The 16,472-nt window shown below is 46.5% G+C and overlaps 1 pseudogene; it reads right to left on the reverse strand.

The window, feature by feature from the left end:
• Window positions 1-1,925: 1,925 nt before the first annotated feature.
• On the reverse strand, window positions 1,926-4,260 carry LOC101133559 (dnaJ homolog subfamily B member 6-like; annotated as a pseudogene).
• Window positions 4,261-16,472: the final 12,212 nt, after the last annotated feature.

Consider the following 16,472-nt stretch of genomic DNA (forward strand, 5'->3'; position numbering starts at 1 on the left):
CTGCAGGTCTGTTGTGTCACCGGTCTGTTGACTCTGACTCCATTATTTTTCCAGCATCCTTCTACTTTCCTGTCTTCCTGCTGCTCCTCCCTTGGTTTGGTCACTATACTCTTTCTGAAATGCAAATCTGATGAGACCACTTTTTTTTTTTTTTTTTTGAGGCTGAGTTTCGCTCTTGTCGCCCAGTCTGGAGTGCAGTGGCGTGATCTCGGCTCACTGCAACTTCCGCCCCATGGGTTCAAGCAATTCTTCTGTCTCAACCTCCCAAGTAGGTGGGATTACAGGTGCCTGCCACCACGCCCAGCTAATTTTTGTATTTTTAAGTAAGAGACGGGGTTTCACCATGTTGGCCAGGCTGGTCTCGAACTCCTGACCTCAGGTGATTCACCACCTCGGCCTCCCAAAGTGCTGGGATTACAGGTGTGAGCCACCGTGCCCAGCCGATCATATAACTTTTTGCTTAAATCCTTTCAGTGGCTTACTGATACTATTAGTGTAAAGGCCAAACTCCTGCTCTTGTCTAGTGGGGCAGAAAACAAATATATAAGCAGATATTTTGATACATTCTATAATAAAGGTCATTTTAGATAAGTACAATCAAGAAAATAAAAGTGCAATGCACTAGATGTGAGTGTAGATGTTAGTATAGTTGGATTTTGGGGAGGAAGATGACATTCATGCTGATCCCGGTCTATGAGAGAAAGCACAGCTGGGCAGCTCCCCTCCTTCCTCTCCCACCTTTATTTTTGGTATAAATTGATGGTGTTTATGTGCAGTTTTGTTACATGCATAGATTGCATAGTGGTCAAATCAGAACTTTTGGGGTATCCATCACTTGAATAACATACGTTGTACCCACCAACTAATTTCTCATCATCTACCCTTCCCCCCGCACCCTCTCAGTCTCCGTGGTCTATCATTCCACTCTTAATTTGCATGTGTGGACATTTTTTAGAACCTACTTAAGAGTGAGAACATGTAATATTTGACTTTCTGTGCCTGGCTTGTTTCACTTAAGATAATGACCTGTAGTTCCATCTATGTTGCTGCAAAAGACGTGATTTCATTATTTTTTAATGGCTGAATAATATTCCATGGTGTATATGTATCATATTTTCTTTATCCATTCATCATTGATGGACACTTAGGTTGATTCCATATCTTTGCTATTGTGAATAGTGCTGTGATAAACATACAAGTGCAGGTATTTTTTTTTTTTTTTTGAGACATAGTCTCGCTCTGAGTGGCATGATCTTGGCTCACTGCAACCTCTGCTTCCCGGGTTCAAGTGATTCTCCTGCCTCAGCCTCCTGAGTAGCTGGGACTACAGGCACACGCCACCACGCCTGGCTAACTTTTGTATTTTTAGTAGAGACGGGCTTTCACCATATTGGCCAGGCTAGTCTTGAACTCCTGACCTCAAGTAATCTGCCCGCCTTGGCCTCCCAAAGTGCTGGGATTACAGGCGTGAGCCACCACGCCTGGCCATTTTTAATTTATATTAAACCAGAAATGTATTACCATTAATGCATTAATATCTTTCACTACTAAATACTGAAAAAAATTTGAAATTATTTCTGTAGAAGATTTGTCCTGGCAATGTTAACTTCACAGCGGACCGACACTACGTGGCTCACATTTCAGACACAATGGAAAAGCAGATCCATGCTGGTGTTAGTGTGCAATCTTCTCCTACACTAAAGTCAGGGTCACCTTGGAGTACATTTAATAAAAAAGCAAAGAGCATACAGAGATTTACAATAATTTTAAAGACTAAAAAATGGTCCTTTTATGTTGTCCCAACAATAAACTCAAAAGTCTATGACAAATAGAGGTTCTGATGAGTTGTTTATAAATTCTTTAGATTAGGTATAATTATACTGAAAGTGGAGTTCATTTGAAGTCTTCAAAAAAAAAGTTCCTGTTAATCCTCAAATGATGCTTGCTACAGTTTAACATTTCTGTTAAGAGCATGCATTGAATTACTTGTTACCCAAGCGCAGCAGCTGTTCCTTACCACTTACTGTTAAGGGCTTTAACTGGCCGTCTTCTTCACCTTCTACCCTTTCTTGACCATTCTCGACAATTCTCTTTGCAGTCTCTAGAAGTCAAATTTAAGTGCAAATATATTACATAAAAGAGGTAATGCTATGAAATATTATCTATTAATAGCTAGACATAAATTTGTTGCCAAAATGAGACCTAGGGATTCTGGAGCTGGGAGAAAGAGCCAGAGGCCTGGTAAGCATGGGTCCTGCCGTAGGACCTGTGTGAGAATCCCTGTTCATTGGGAGGGGGCAGTAGCGGGAGTTGTGAGGGATAAAGGGGAAGTGAAAAAGAAAGGAGAGTGTATTAGTTCATTTTCATACTGCTATAAAGAAATGCTTGGGACTGTGTAATTTATAAAGGAAAGAGGTTTAATTGACTCACAGTTCCGCATGGCTGGGGAGGCCTTAGGAAACGTAGTGATTTTTCTGTCATTAACCATTTTAGTAGAAGTTGATATCGATTTGAAGTTGCTCATCCCACTACCACCAAATGATGTAGAAGAGAATGAAGTGAGGTCTCCCTGACCTAGTGACCCAAATGAAGTAAATCCTGTATCAAAAGAAGAAAATTCATTTCCGAAAGATGGAAATCCATTGAATGTGGAGAAAAACGACCCCATCCGTCGGCGTCTGCTTCTTCAGGGACCCCTTCAATTCCCAAAAAAGTCGTCAAAAGAAGTCAAATGAAAATGGGTCCCTTTCACCAAAAAATTCCCTGAAGACATCATCTGGGTTACGGAATGTGAAGCCAAAATCAAACGGACCATCAAAATGACTTCCACCTCCCCCTCCACCAGCTCATCCTTCTTTGCCATATTTGTCATAGATGTCCCGTTTCTTAGCATCTGACAGCCCTTCATAACACCTCCGCTACTTGTTTGAGTTTTCTGTCTGCTTCTTCTTTATTGATCTGGGTGCCACTTCAGGGCCAGTTTCTGATATGCCTTTTTAACATCCTCCGGTGAGGCATGTCTCTGCACACCGAGAACTTCCTAGTCATCCCCCGTGTTTTAAGAGATTGTTGGAATAGGTCCGAGGACAGAGGCGGCTGGTGGCGGGATGCAGGCAGCTGGTGGCGGGATGCAGGGTGGCGGCCCAGATCTCTTCCCGGCTCCAGGCACTGCTGTGCTGGTGGCGGCAGCGGCTCCTCGTGCTTTCCTTTGCCTCATTTCTGAAATTTTAATTTTGAAAAAAATGAGATGGGATCTTCCTATATTGTCTAGCCTGGTCTCAGACTCCTGGCCTCAAGCGATCTTCCCAGCTTGGCATCCCAATCATGCCAGGATTATAGGCAGGGGCCACCAAGCCCAGCCAGAAATGCCACTGATTTTTGTATATTGATTTTGCATCCTGCAACTATATTAAATTCATTTATCAAATCTAAGATTTTTGGTGGAGTCTTTAGATTTTTCTAGGCATAAGATCATGTCATCTGCAAACAGGGACAATTTGACTTTCTGTTTTTCAATGTGGATGCCTTTGATCTCTTTCTCTTGCCTGATTGCCCTGGCTAGGACTTCCACTACTATATTGAATAGGACTCTCCTACCTCTTTGAAGGCACTGTACTTTGTGGCTTCGAGACGTAATCAGACTGTTCTTTCTGCCTCATTTGTTCCTCTCTCTTCACTTGACTAAGAATTACCTTCAGGTCACTTCTTTAAGGGAGACTGCCCATCCCATGGAACTCTGTACTTTGTGCTTCATGCCAAGTTGTTTTGCAGAAGGTGTGTTCCACGTCTGCACTCCTACAGGCAACTATTGTCCATTCTTTTAAATCTCGGCCATTTTGTTAGGCAAGTGATAGTATCTCATTGTTGCCTTAATATGTATTTTCTTTGAGTCTAATGAGATTGGACATATTTTTATGTTTTCTGTCCATTTGAGTTTTTCTTTTGCGGCTTTCCAACTTCTCTCTTTCATTTATGTTTCTGTTGGTGTGATCATAGCATTAGCATTCACCTAACAGCATGGTTGCTGCATGCCCAGGATTAACATATGTGAGGTGGTTATTAGGGGCTGGATCGCGCCCTCCCCAAATTCACCATTGTTGAAGCTCTGGGATTATATTTGGAGACAGGTCCTTTAAAGAGGTGATTAAGTTAGAAGGAAGTGGTTACCCTGGTCCTTAATCCAATCTGACTGATGTCCTTACGAGAGGAGATTAGGACGCTCAGAAAGAGACACCACAGATGCACATGAACTGAGGCCATGCGAGGACACGGCCAGAAAGCTGCTTCTCTGCAAGCCAAGGGGAGAGGCCGCAGAAGAAACCAAATCCACTGATACCTTGCTCTTGGACTTCTTTTATTTATTTATTCATTTATTTAGAGATGGAGTCTCCCTCTGTTGCCCAGGCTGGAGTGAAGTGGCGTGATCTCAGCTCACTGCAGTCTTCGCCTCCTGGGTTCAAGTGATTCTTCTGCCTTAGCCTGGCAAGTAGCTGGGATTACACGTGCCCACCATCATGCCCTGGTAATTTTTTTTTTTTTTTTTGAGACAGAGTCTCGCTCTGTGGCCCAGGCTGGAGTGCAGTGGTGTGATCTCAGGTCACTGCAACCTCTGTCTCCTGGGTTCAAGCAATTCTCCTGCCTCAGCCTTCTGAGTAGCTGGGACTACAGGCATGCACCACCATTTTTTTTTTTTTTTTTTTTGAGACGGAGTCTCACTCTGTCACCCAGGCTGGAGTGCAGTGGTACAATCTCGTCTCACTGCAAGCTCCACCTCCCGGGTTCACGCCATTCTCCTGCCTCAGCCTCCCGAGTAGCTGAGACTACAGGCGCCTGCCACCAAGCCCAGCTAATTTTTTGTATTTTTAGTAGAGATGGGGTTTCACTGTGTTAGCCAGGATGGTTTCGATCTCCTGACCTCGTGATCCACCTGTCTCAGCCTCCCAAAGTGCTAGGATTACAGGAGTGAGCCACCACGCCTGGCCTCTTTTTTGTATTTTTAGTAAAGACGGAGTTTCATCATGTTGGCCAGGCTGGTCTCGAACTCCTGACCTCAAGAGATCCGCCCCATCTTGGCCTCCCAAAGTGCTGGGATTACAGGTGTGAGCCACTGAGCTGGGCCATTGTTTTTGTATTTTTAGTAAAGATAGGGTTTCACCATGTTGGCCAGGCTGATCTGGAACTCTTGGCTTCAAGTGATCTGCCGCCTCAGGCTCCCAAGGTGCTAGGATTACAGATGTAAGCCACCGCCCCCGGCCATGGACTTCTAGCCTCTTGAACTTTGAGAAGTTAAATTTCTATGGTTGAAGTCATCCAGTCTGTGTGGTACTTTGTTGTGGTATCCTTAGCAAACACAGCAGTGTTCCAGGCACTGGGGTTTCAGCATCAAAGAAGACAGAGAAAGTCCCTGCTCTGATGGATTAAAGCAGGAGGCAAAAAAAATAAGATCTAATATAAACCTTTATTTATTTATTTATATTTATGTCAAATTAGAAATGCCTATAGTAAGACACAAATAAGATAGAAGGAAATAAATAATAGTAGTTATAGGGTAGGAAGAAAATAAATAGGGTGGGGTCATAGAGCGTGATGGGGGCTTGCTAGGGAGGTCTGGAAGGCGGAAAAGGTCTCTCTAAGGGGGTAAGACCTAAACTTGTGCTGAGATCTAAAGACAGGAAGAAGCCAGCCTTGCAGAGGTAGAGACTGGCAAGTATGCAGTGCAGAGGCCCTGAGGTAGCCATTGTGGTTGCAGGAGTTCACAGCTTGTAGCTGCATCACTGTGACCTCAGCCTTGGTCTTCACGTAGCCTTTTCTTCTGTGTGTCTGATCTCCCTCTGCTTCTCTCTTATGGGACACTTGCGGTGGCATTTAGGGCCCTCCCAGCTAATCCAGGACAAGCACCTCATCTCAAAATCCTTACCCTAATCACACCTGCAAAGGCCCTTTCTCCTTATTAGGTAGTATGAGGTTGGTGCAAAAGTCATTGAGGTTTTTGCCATTGAAAGTAATGACAAAAACTGCAATGACTTTTGCACCACTTTAATATTTACAAGTTCCAGGGATTAGGCCCTGATATCTTTGGGTGGCGATTAGTCAGCCTATGATCACATGGCTGAGGATAGGAAGAAGGTGGGATCTGATGGAAACATATGAGTGTCAGGGAGAAGCAAAGATGGGGTGGAGAAGCAGCAGGATCACACCAGGGTGGACCATAATAATCTTAGAGATTTTGATCTCTAAGAGCAATGGGACACAATGACAGGTTTGGCAGGGGAGGGAGTGAACCAACTTCTGTTTTACAGCTGCGTGGAGAGAAGTGGAATGTCCAGTCTCTAAAGGACATTTCCCTTCTTTTTTCGAGATGGAGTCTCGCTCTGTTGCCCTGGCTGGAGTGCAGTGGCATGATCTTGGCTCACAGCAACCTCCACTTCCCAGGTTCAAGTGATTCTCTTGCCTCAGCCTCCCGATTAGCTGGGACTACAGGCATGCGCCACCATGCCTGGCTAATTTTTGTATTTTTTTTTTTTTTTTTTTAGTAGAGATGAGGTTTCACCATGTTGGCTAGGCTGGTCTTGAACTCTTGGCCTCAAGTGATCCACCCACCTCGGCCTCCCAAAGTGCTTGGATGACAGGCGTGAGCCACCACACCCGGCCCTTCTAAAGGACATTTCATCATGTCAGTTAGTGGTCTCTGCAAGCCACAGATGTGGAGGGCAGAGAAGATGGGGGACCCCGTGAGAGGCTGAGGCATGTCCTCTGCTGGTCAGCATGGCCACTTTTGTAACCTTCCAGGTGCGGTCATCTCAGAAAGTGAGAGGCACAGGTGAGAGGCAGTGAGCACGGTGGTCCGGAGCCAGGAGCTTGGAGCCAGTCTGCTCCGGAGGAATCCTGGTTCTGACACTTAGTCACACAGACTTAGACAAGTCGCCTAATCTCCTGCACCTGATTTCTTCTTCTTCTGTAAATAATATCAGCAGTTGCACTTCTGGCTACCCCCAAAGAAGTGAAAGCAGGGGCTGGAAGGGATGCTTGCCCACCTGTGTTCACAGCAGCACTATTCAGAATAGCCAAAAGGTGGAAGCAACTCAAGCGCCCATCAAAGGATGAACGGATAAACAATGGCGGCTGAAAATACAAGGGAATATTATCTAGCTTTAAAAAGAAATGAAATTTGGACACATGCTACACACAACACGGGTGAAGCTTGAGGACATTATGCTAAGTGAAATAAACCAGACACAAAAAGAAAGTACTGTGTGATTCCACTTATATGAGGTACATAGAGGAGTCAAGTTCATAGAGACAGAAAGTAGATGGAGTTGCCAGAGGCTGGGGAAGGGGAGGAGGGAATGATTGCTTAATGGGCATAGCATTATGGTTTTGCAAGATGAAACCATTCCGGAGGTGGATGGTGGTGATGATTGCACAACAATTTGTGTGCATTTAATTGGCACTGGACTGTACACTTACAAATGGTTAAGATGGCAAATGTAATGTAGATTTTACCACAATAAAAAGGGAGGGGGATGAGAATAGTATCTGTTTATTGTGAGGATTAACTGAGCTGATACGTGTAGAGTATGGGGCAGTGTCCAGAAGCAGCAGGTGCTCAGTGAATGTCAGTTATGATTGTTCTCTAAACACATTCACCTTAGTAAGATGCACACTCATTTTATTTCTATGTTTATTTTTTTTGAGACAGGGTCTTACTCTGTTGCTCAGGCTGAAATACAGTCGTGTGATCACCGCTCACCATAGCCTTGACCTCCTGGGCCCAAGTGATCTCCCACCTCAGCCTCCCGAGCAGCTGGGACTATAGGCATGTGCCACTATGCCCCACCAATTTTGTTGTATTTTTTGTAGAGGCGGGATTTTGCCATGTTTCCCAAGCTGGTCTTGGACTCCTGGTCTTAAGTGATCCTCCTGCCTCGGCCTCCCAGAGTGGTGGGATTATAGGGGTGAGCCACCATGCTTGGCTCATTTTATAAACAATTGTCCTTAAGAGTCCACCATCTGGGCTTGTCCCCACATGATCCCTCATGTGACCCTCCAGTAGCCACCATAGTTGCTTCTGAGGTGTCTCTCATTCTCCCCTGAAAATGGGCAGAATCAGCTAACTTTCACTTAAGAGTTTTTAACCTTAGTTATAAATTAATCCGTTTTGTCGACAAAACTTGAGCCAAGACTCAGCTGACAATAGTCAGAAGTGCCTCAAGTGCTTAGGTATTATATGGTCTGAGGACGGTTGGGTAATCCAGGTCTCCCATCAGGGAGCAAACTCCAGCCAGCCCTGAGAGGCAGGAGGTGCTTGGGCTGAGCTTGGGGCTGGGTGCCAGTGCCAGGCACCCTGGGTCTGGGCAGCACCCTCTTCCTGGCTTTCTGATCTGGTGACGACCCCAGTGCTGTTATCTTTTTTTTTTTTTTTTTTTTTTTGAGATAGCGTCTCACTCTATAGCCCAGGCTGGAGTGCAATGGCAAGATCTCGGCTCATTGCAACCTCCACCTCCCAGGCTCAACCGATCCTCCCTACCTCAGTCTCCTGAGTAGCTGGGACTACAGTTGTGTGTGATTGTGCCCAGCTAATTTTCGTATTTTTTTGTAGAGACAGAGTTTTGCCATATTGCCCAGGCTGGTTTCGAACTCCTGGACTCAAGTGATCCACCCGCCTCTGCCTCCCAAAGTGCTGGGATTACATACAGGTGTGAGCCACTGCACCCAGCCAGGCAGCTTTTTATTAGACTTTCACTAGGTCCTTGTAGGTGGAACCTTAGTGGTCACAGTGGGCCAGGAGGGTTTGGCTAGTTTTGGCCTTTGTAGCCATCTTTGAATTACACTATTAGTAGATCAGTCTGGTCTCTAAAAGGAAAAAGACCACAATCATTATTGGAGTTTGACTATTCCGTTTAAAATGTAGCTTTTAAGTGAGGTACATCATAAAGGATCTACTGGCTGGGCATGGTGGCTCACGCCTGTAATCCCAGCACTTTGGGAGGCCGAGACGGGCAGATCACTTCAGGCCAGGAGTTTGAGACCAGCCTGGGCAACATGGTGAAACCCCATCTCTGCTAAAAATACAAAAATTAGCTGGGCATGGTGGTATGCGTCTGTAATCCCAGCTACTCAGGAGGCTGAGGCAGGAGAATCACTTGAACCCGGGAGGCGGAGGTTTCAGTGAGCCGAGATCACTCCATTGCATTCCAGCCTGAGTGACAGAGCAAGACTCTGTTTAAAAAAGACAACGAAAACCGAAAAACAAAAAACAGGTGGAGTCTACTGACTTGCATGAGTCAGGTAATTCATTGACCGGGGCTGGTCAAAAAGATGGGTTGATCCTTACTGTGGAAGCTCCCAGCTGCCCTGTAATACTTTGGAAATAAACCAGGCAAAACACTGCTCAGTGTGCTGCACTCCAGACACAAACAGGAAGCTGCTCTTTCTCTGCTTCCCTCCCCCACAATCAGACTCTTGTAACTCTCTTTTCTTCTTTTTCTAAAATGAATCTGGGAGTTTCCTTTAGCCCCTGTTTTATGGTCGCCTCCCATACACGTTTTATCTGTCCGTGGCATTTTCTTTTATTTATTGAAAGCACGGTGTCTTAGATCAAGTCTTGAGAAACAGAACCTGAGACAAACATGAATGTGGTTAATTGAACGAGCGCTGTGCAGGAAAAGCTGTACTGGAGAGAGGTAAGCGGACAGATACGGGGAAGGGCTGGGCCCAGCAAAGATGAGGTCTCAAGTAAAGCTTATGTTTGGCTTAATCCACCGGGGACGGTTCTGGAACATAAGCCACACCGCAGAGCTGTGATGTCACACCTTGAGATAAGGGCCTTGCCTCCTGGTATCAGTCAGTCCTGGCTGTGGAGAGCAAGGTGGCTCCACTCAGTGCAAGGCCATCCTGGGCAAGGGGCAGCCCCCCTCACCGCAGTGGCCTGGCAGTGGGGCCCTGGGTTCGGCACAGCCCCTCCTTCGCACAATGCTGTCTGCTCGCCCGGTGTCTTTCATGCCATTTCCCAACAACTTCCCTCCTCTGCCTCCCGCTCTGCATTGCACAGTGCAGCGAGGTTGCCAATTCCATAGGTGTAGCGGCTGTGGGGGAAGGGGCAGGCGGGACAGGGGAGGCAGCCATCTAACTTTTGTCCTGACTCACGCAGGCCTGGCCTGGTGTTCAGAACACAAATGTGAAAAATCAGACCGGGAAGATCACGGGGGGAAGATCACGGGAGGCAGCTCAGGAAGCATCTGGTTTGCAGGTAGGGAAGTGACAGACCCCGCGGATGCCATGCACAAGTGTACACAGTGGAGTGGGGATGAAATCAGGGCGGAAGTGCAGGTCTCCTGAGCCCGGGGCTGGGGCTGTTTCCCCAACTGTCCGCTGCCTCTGCTGCCTCCTGAGATCGTCTCCTTCTGGTGTCTGCCCGCTGGAACTTATTTTTAGTTTTAATTTTTTCGAGACAGGGTTTTAATCTGTCACCTAGACTGGAGTGTAGTGTCGTGATCAGGGCTGACTGCAGCCTCAACCTCTCGGGCTCAAGTGATCCTCCCACCTTAGTCTCCCAAACAACCAGGACTACAGATGCATGCCACCAAGCCTGCCTAATTTATTTTTTTATTTTTCAATTTTTAGTAGAAATTTTAAAATCCCCCAGTGTGGTTGATTGGCTGACAGCCACACTGAAGCTTCATTCCTGCCTCTGCTCACTCAGCAATCCTCATTCCTCAAATACCTCTTCTCCCTGTTGTCCAAATGTCCCCTGTACTTCAAGACCCATAGGTCACATCCTCCAAGAAATCTTCCCAGTCCACACTTATCCTTCTTTTAAATCAGGGGTGCACACCCTGGTTACATGTTACAATCACCTAGGAAGCTTTAAAAAATAAGATTAGGGGTTAGGGAGAGGGGACCAGACCAGCTGAATCAGACTCTCTGAAAATAAGACCTGGGCATTTGTAGTTTTTAAAGCTCCCATGTCATTCTAACATAGCCAGGATTGAGAAGTACCATTCTAAGCAAATATTACAAATCTGTCTTGCTTCCACACCCATGGCTATGTTTTGTTTGTTTGTTTGTTTGTTTTTGAGAAGGAGTCTCACTCTGTCACCCAGGCTGGAGTGCAGTGGCGTGATCTCAGCTGACTGCAATCTCCACCCAAGTTCAAGAGATTCTTCTGCCTCAGCCTCCCACGTAGCTGGGACTACAGGTATGTGTCACCACTCCTGGCTAACTTTTTTATTTTTAGTGGAGAATGGGTTTCACCATGTTGGCCAGGCTGGCCTTGAAATCCTGACCTCAAGTGATCCACCCACCTCGACCTCCCAAAGTGCTGGGATTATAGGAATGAGCCACCATGCCTGGCCACCCTTGGCTATGTTATTAAAGACATGCAAGGGAAATATTAACTTCCATATTAAAATATTCTCTTTATTTTTTTATCCTGTACAGAGCATACCATAGCAGCTTGTGCCTGAGACCTCGACAAATATCTGGTGGATAGATTGGCTTGCAGAGCACATTCTGCCTATAGAAATGAGTTAGCAAGTTTAGTCAGCCATTGTAGATTTCAAAGGGTGAGAAGCCTAGCCAGAGGTTATAATATAGCATGATATCCTCCTGGAAATGGAATTCTTCACTTGCGATGCATTTTAGGAGCCGCTGCTCTGTGTGAGCCACTCTGCTAGGTCCCAGCATGCATGATATTATTCTATACAAAGAATAATATCAGAGCTCACAGCCTATGCAGGAAGTAAGCAATTAGTTACAGCGTGATGTGTACTGCAACCCAGGTAAGTACACAGTGTCATGGATGCTTCCAGGAGGAAGTCATACATAGTCTGCCCAGGAAGTTTGGGAATACTTCTCATAGGAAGCAACAAGCTACCTGGAAAGATCTAGAAAGATGAACAGTACCAGTGTATTGATTAGAAATGCGTTCAGCAGCAAGTCATAGAACACATGACTAGTAAGGTTTAAACAAATAGAAGGTTATTTTCTCATATAATAAGCCCAGAGGTAGGCACTAAAGGTGGTACATTGGCTCAGTGGTGTTGGGACTAAGGTTTCTAAAGTTCTCTTGTCCTCTGAGACATGGCTGCAGGTTGGCTGCAGCAGCTCCAGGCATCGTGTCCACAATGAAAGGAGAAAGGGGGAGGCCAGCTATGATTTCCCCTTTTATCAGGAAAGCAGAAAACTTCCTGTGGATTTCTGCTTATATCCCACTAGCCAGAACTGGGTCATGTGGCTATCCTTAGCAGCAAGGGAGCCAGGAAAGAGAGGATTTCACTTTTCCAGCTTCTTCTATATATGGGAGGGCAGGTAGGTGAAGGGGGCTAGACTGAATCCTGTGTGAGCCAACTAGCAGGCAGAACATTTTGCATAGAACTGCATTTGCAAAAACATGGAGCTGTGAAAGTGTGTGGAACATTTACAGTCTATTTATTTATTTATTTATTTATTTAGAGACAGATTCTTGCTTTGTCGCCCAGGCTAGAGTGCAGTGACACGATCTTGGCTCACTGCAACCTCTGCTTCCTGGGTTCAAGCAATTCTTCTGCCTCAGCATCCCCAGTAGCTGGGATTACAGGCGCCTGCCACCATGCCTGGCTAATTTTTGTATTTTTAGTAGAGACGGGGTTTCACCATGTTGGCCAGGCTGATCTTGAACTCCTGACCTCAAGTGATCCACCCGCCTCAGCCTCCCAAAGTGCTGGGATTACAGGCATGAGCCACCGCCCCCAGCCTACAATAAAAAAATTTAATATCATCAAATTACAGGGCATGTGGCAGAGAAGTGTGGGCAGACAAGACACAGAGAAGTAGAGATGAGACTCTTCAGACCCTTGAATGACATGTTGAAGAGCTTGGAATTTTCTTATAGAACGTAGGTAATCAATAGAGAGGTTTCATCCGAGGAATGATAAAAATCCATTTGGGAAACAGAGGCGGTGTGGAGGATGGGTCAAGAGAGAATCAGAAGGCAGATGATTTACAGCAATCCAGGCCAGATATCAGGAGGGCCTACCCTAAGATTGCTTTTAGCACAGCTACTGGGGAAGAGTCGGGCAGGAGATCCCAGAGGCCACGCATGTGATGGAAACAGCTGCCCAAACTGCATCTTCAGGTAAATATGGCAGACCACAGTTCCCCCTTCATAAAGGCCTCTTGGGCGTGTTTCCTGGAAGGAAGAGGTGGGAGATGTCGCCATGCTCAGCACATCTGTGAGGTGTTGCATTAGTCTCCTGGGGCTGCCGTAACAAAGTACCACAAAGCAGATGGAAACAACATGCATTTTTCCCCCCACAGTTCTGGAAGATGGAAGGCCAGGATCAGGTGTCAGGAGGGTTGGTTTTTTCTGGGGGTTCTGAGAGAATCTGAGGGGAATTCCATGGCTTTCTCCCAGCTTCTGGTAGTTGCTGGCAATCCCTGGTGTTCCTGGGCCTGTAGACACGTCACCCCCATCTCCGCCTCTGTTTTCATGTGGCATCCTCCCCGGTGTGTGTCTGTGCGCTCCAACCCCCTTGTCTTATGAGGCCTACTCTAATCCAACAGGACCTCGTCTTTACATAATCAGATCTGCTAAGATCCTGTTTCCAAATAAGGCCATGTTCACAGATACCTGGGGTTAGGACTTGGACATATCTTTTGGGGGGACTCGATTCAACTCACAACAGGTGTTTGAGGGCAGCTCTAGTTGAGAGTGTCAGAGAACCTCTAGCTTAAAGGAGGAACAGGGAGTCTATCTGCTTGCAATGTCTGAAGTAGAGTGGAGTGGCTTTACTGTCCTTGGTAGAGAGCATGTCCTGCTTCATTCTCAGGAAGGATCTCACTGTGAGGTGGCTACGATTACTCTCTGCCCACCCTGGTTGCATCTGGCTTACAGAAGACAATCCCAGAAGAAACAGTCTCCCCCAAAGTCCACAGCAACCCTTCCACTAGGAGTCTACTCCTGCTTACACAAGGCCCATGCTCACGCCTCACCCCACTGCTGTGTCCAGGGCTTCGTGGTATCCTGATGGGCTAGCGTGGGTCACACACCCACCGTTTGAGCCATGGGCCCACGTAGTCCAAATCATAACAACTGAACAGGATGATCACAGGTTGTGGAGATGAGTCTGCCAAAGTGATGCTAGGCAGTGCCCTTTCTTTTTTAATTTTTAAAATATTTTCTGCATGTGTGTATGTATGTGAGACAGTCTCGCTCTGTCGTCCAGGCTGGAGTGCAGTGGCAAGATCTCGGCTCACTGCAACCTCTGCCTCCTGGGTTCAAGCAATTCTCCTGCCTCAGTCCCCCGAGCTGTGATTACAGGCATGTGCCACCACACCCGGGTAATTTTTGTATTTTTGTTAGAGATGAGAATTCACCATGTTGGCCAGGCTGGTCTCCTGACTTCAAGTGATCCGCCTGCCTCAGCCTCCCAAAGTGCTGGGATTACAGACGTGAGCCACCATGTGCAGCCGGTAGTGCTCTTTCTTTACCTCTGCCCAAATGAGGGCAAGGAGATGAAGCATGGCTGAAAGCATCAGCCTCTTCCCGGCTGTCCTGATTGCATGGGCCGCTTGTCCACCGGACAGGTACTGTTCCTGCCCGGCCTGCTCGTGTGGTTTGGACAGATGCCCAACTGTCAGGCTCACTCTGTTCTGTTCAGGCAGCTGGCATTTGCTCCAGTTTCCTCACCTGCCCACAGGGCAGGTGTGTGTCTGTGCGCCCCAACCCCCTTGTCTTATGAGGCCCACTCTAATCCAAAAGGACCTCATCTTTACATAATCAGATCTGCTACGATACTATTTCCAAATAAGGCCATGTTCACAGATACATGAATGGTAAGAGCCAGTGGGCCAGGTTGCCCATGGGAGGGAGCCGGTCTCCGCACCTTGAATTTCTCTACTGTTCTGGCCTCTGGGGCCATGACGTTGAGGACGGCTGGCCACTGGGCATTGCTCCTTGCACCATTTTCTCTGGGACTCCCTGATACATGTGAGGTTCTTCTTTCTCAGGCCTCTTTGAGGTGCAGGGACCCCCCCGCCATTGCCTAGCACTCCAAACTGGCCTAGGTCTACCTCTCCCAGCCCAAATGTCCTGAGGTCCGTAACTGGATTATGACTTCATAAACACCCTTCCCCCACCCTCACCACCACCACTCCCAGCATCTGAGCTGGAAGACTGCCCGTGTCCTTCCAATCCACTTCCCTTCCCTGTTGTTCATCCTCACATTTCTCTAACCACAGGCCAGCAGAGCTAGAAAAAACCCTAGGACAACTAGTCCAGCAACGGCGAAACATTCATTTTAACCTTAGTTCACATGGTGCAGCCGCTACAGAAAACGGTATGCGAGTTCCTCAAAAAATGAAACATATGATCCAGCAGTTTCACTTCTGGGTTTCTGGGTATATTCCCAAAAATACTGAAAGCAGAAACTTAAATAGCTGTTTGTACACCCATGCTTATAGCAGCATTAGTCACAATAGCCAAAAGGTAGAAGAAGCCCAAGTGTATATCAACAGATGCATGGAGAAACAAATGTGTATACATACAATGGGTTATTATTCAGCTATAAAAAAGGAATGAGGCCAGGATCAGTGGCTCACACCTGTAATCCCAGCATTTTGGGAGGCCAAGGTGGGCGGATAACCTGAGGTCAGGAGTTCAAGACCGGCCTGGCCAACTTGGTGAAACCCCCGTCTCTACAAAAATGCAAAAATTAGCCGGGCATGATGGCAGGTACCTGTAATTCCAGCTACTTGGGAGGCTGAGGCAGAAGAATTGCTTGAACCACGGAGGCGGAGGTTGCAGTGAGCCGAGGTCGCACCATTGCACTCCAGCCTGGTTGACAGAGCGAGACTCTGTCTCAAAAAAAAAAAAAAAAAAAAAAGGAATGAAATTCAGATACATGCTACAACATGGATGAACCTTGAAGACATCATACTAAGTAAAATAAGCCAGTCACAAAAGGATAAACAGTGTATGATTCCACTTATATGAGGTACCTAAAGTAGTCTAATTCAAAGACAGAAAGTATAATAGTGATTACCATGAGTTGGAGGGAAGGAGAAGGGGAGTTATTGTTTAATCGGTATAGAGTTTGGGAAGATGAAAAAGTCCTGGAGATGGACAGTGGTGATGGTTGTACAATAATGTGGATGTACTTAACGCCACTGAACGGCACACTTAAAATGGTTAACATGGTAAATTTTATGTTATGCATATTTTACAACAATAAACTAGTAAATACACAGGTCTTGTTTATTCTTTTTTTTTTTTTTTTGGACAGAGTCTCACTCTGTTGCCCAGGCTGGAGTGAAGTGGCACAATCTCAGTTCACTGCAACCTCTGCCTCCCAGGTTCAACTGATTCTCTTGCCACAGCCTCCTGAGTAGCTGGTATTACAGGTGCCTGATACCACACCCGGCTAATTTTTACGTTTTTAGTGGAGACGGGGTTACTGCATGTTGCCCAGGCTGGTCTCAAACTCCTGACGTCA

The sequence above is a fragment of the Gorilla gorilla genome, chromosome 7, assembly GCF_029281585.2.
Source record: "Gorilla gorilla gorilla isolate KB3781 chromosome 7, NHGRI_mGorGor1-v2.1_pri, whole genome shotgun sequence".
In the NCBI taxonomy this organism is placed as follows: Eukaryota; Metazoa; Chordata; class Mammalia; order Primates; family Hominidae; genus Gorilla; species Gorilla gorilla.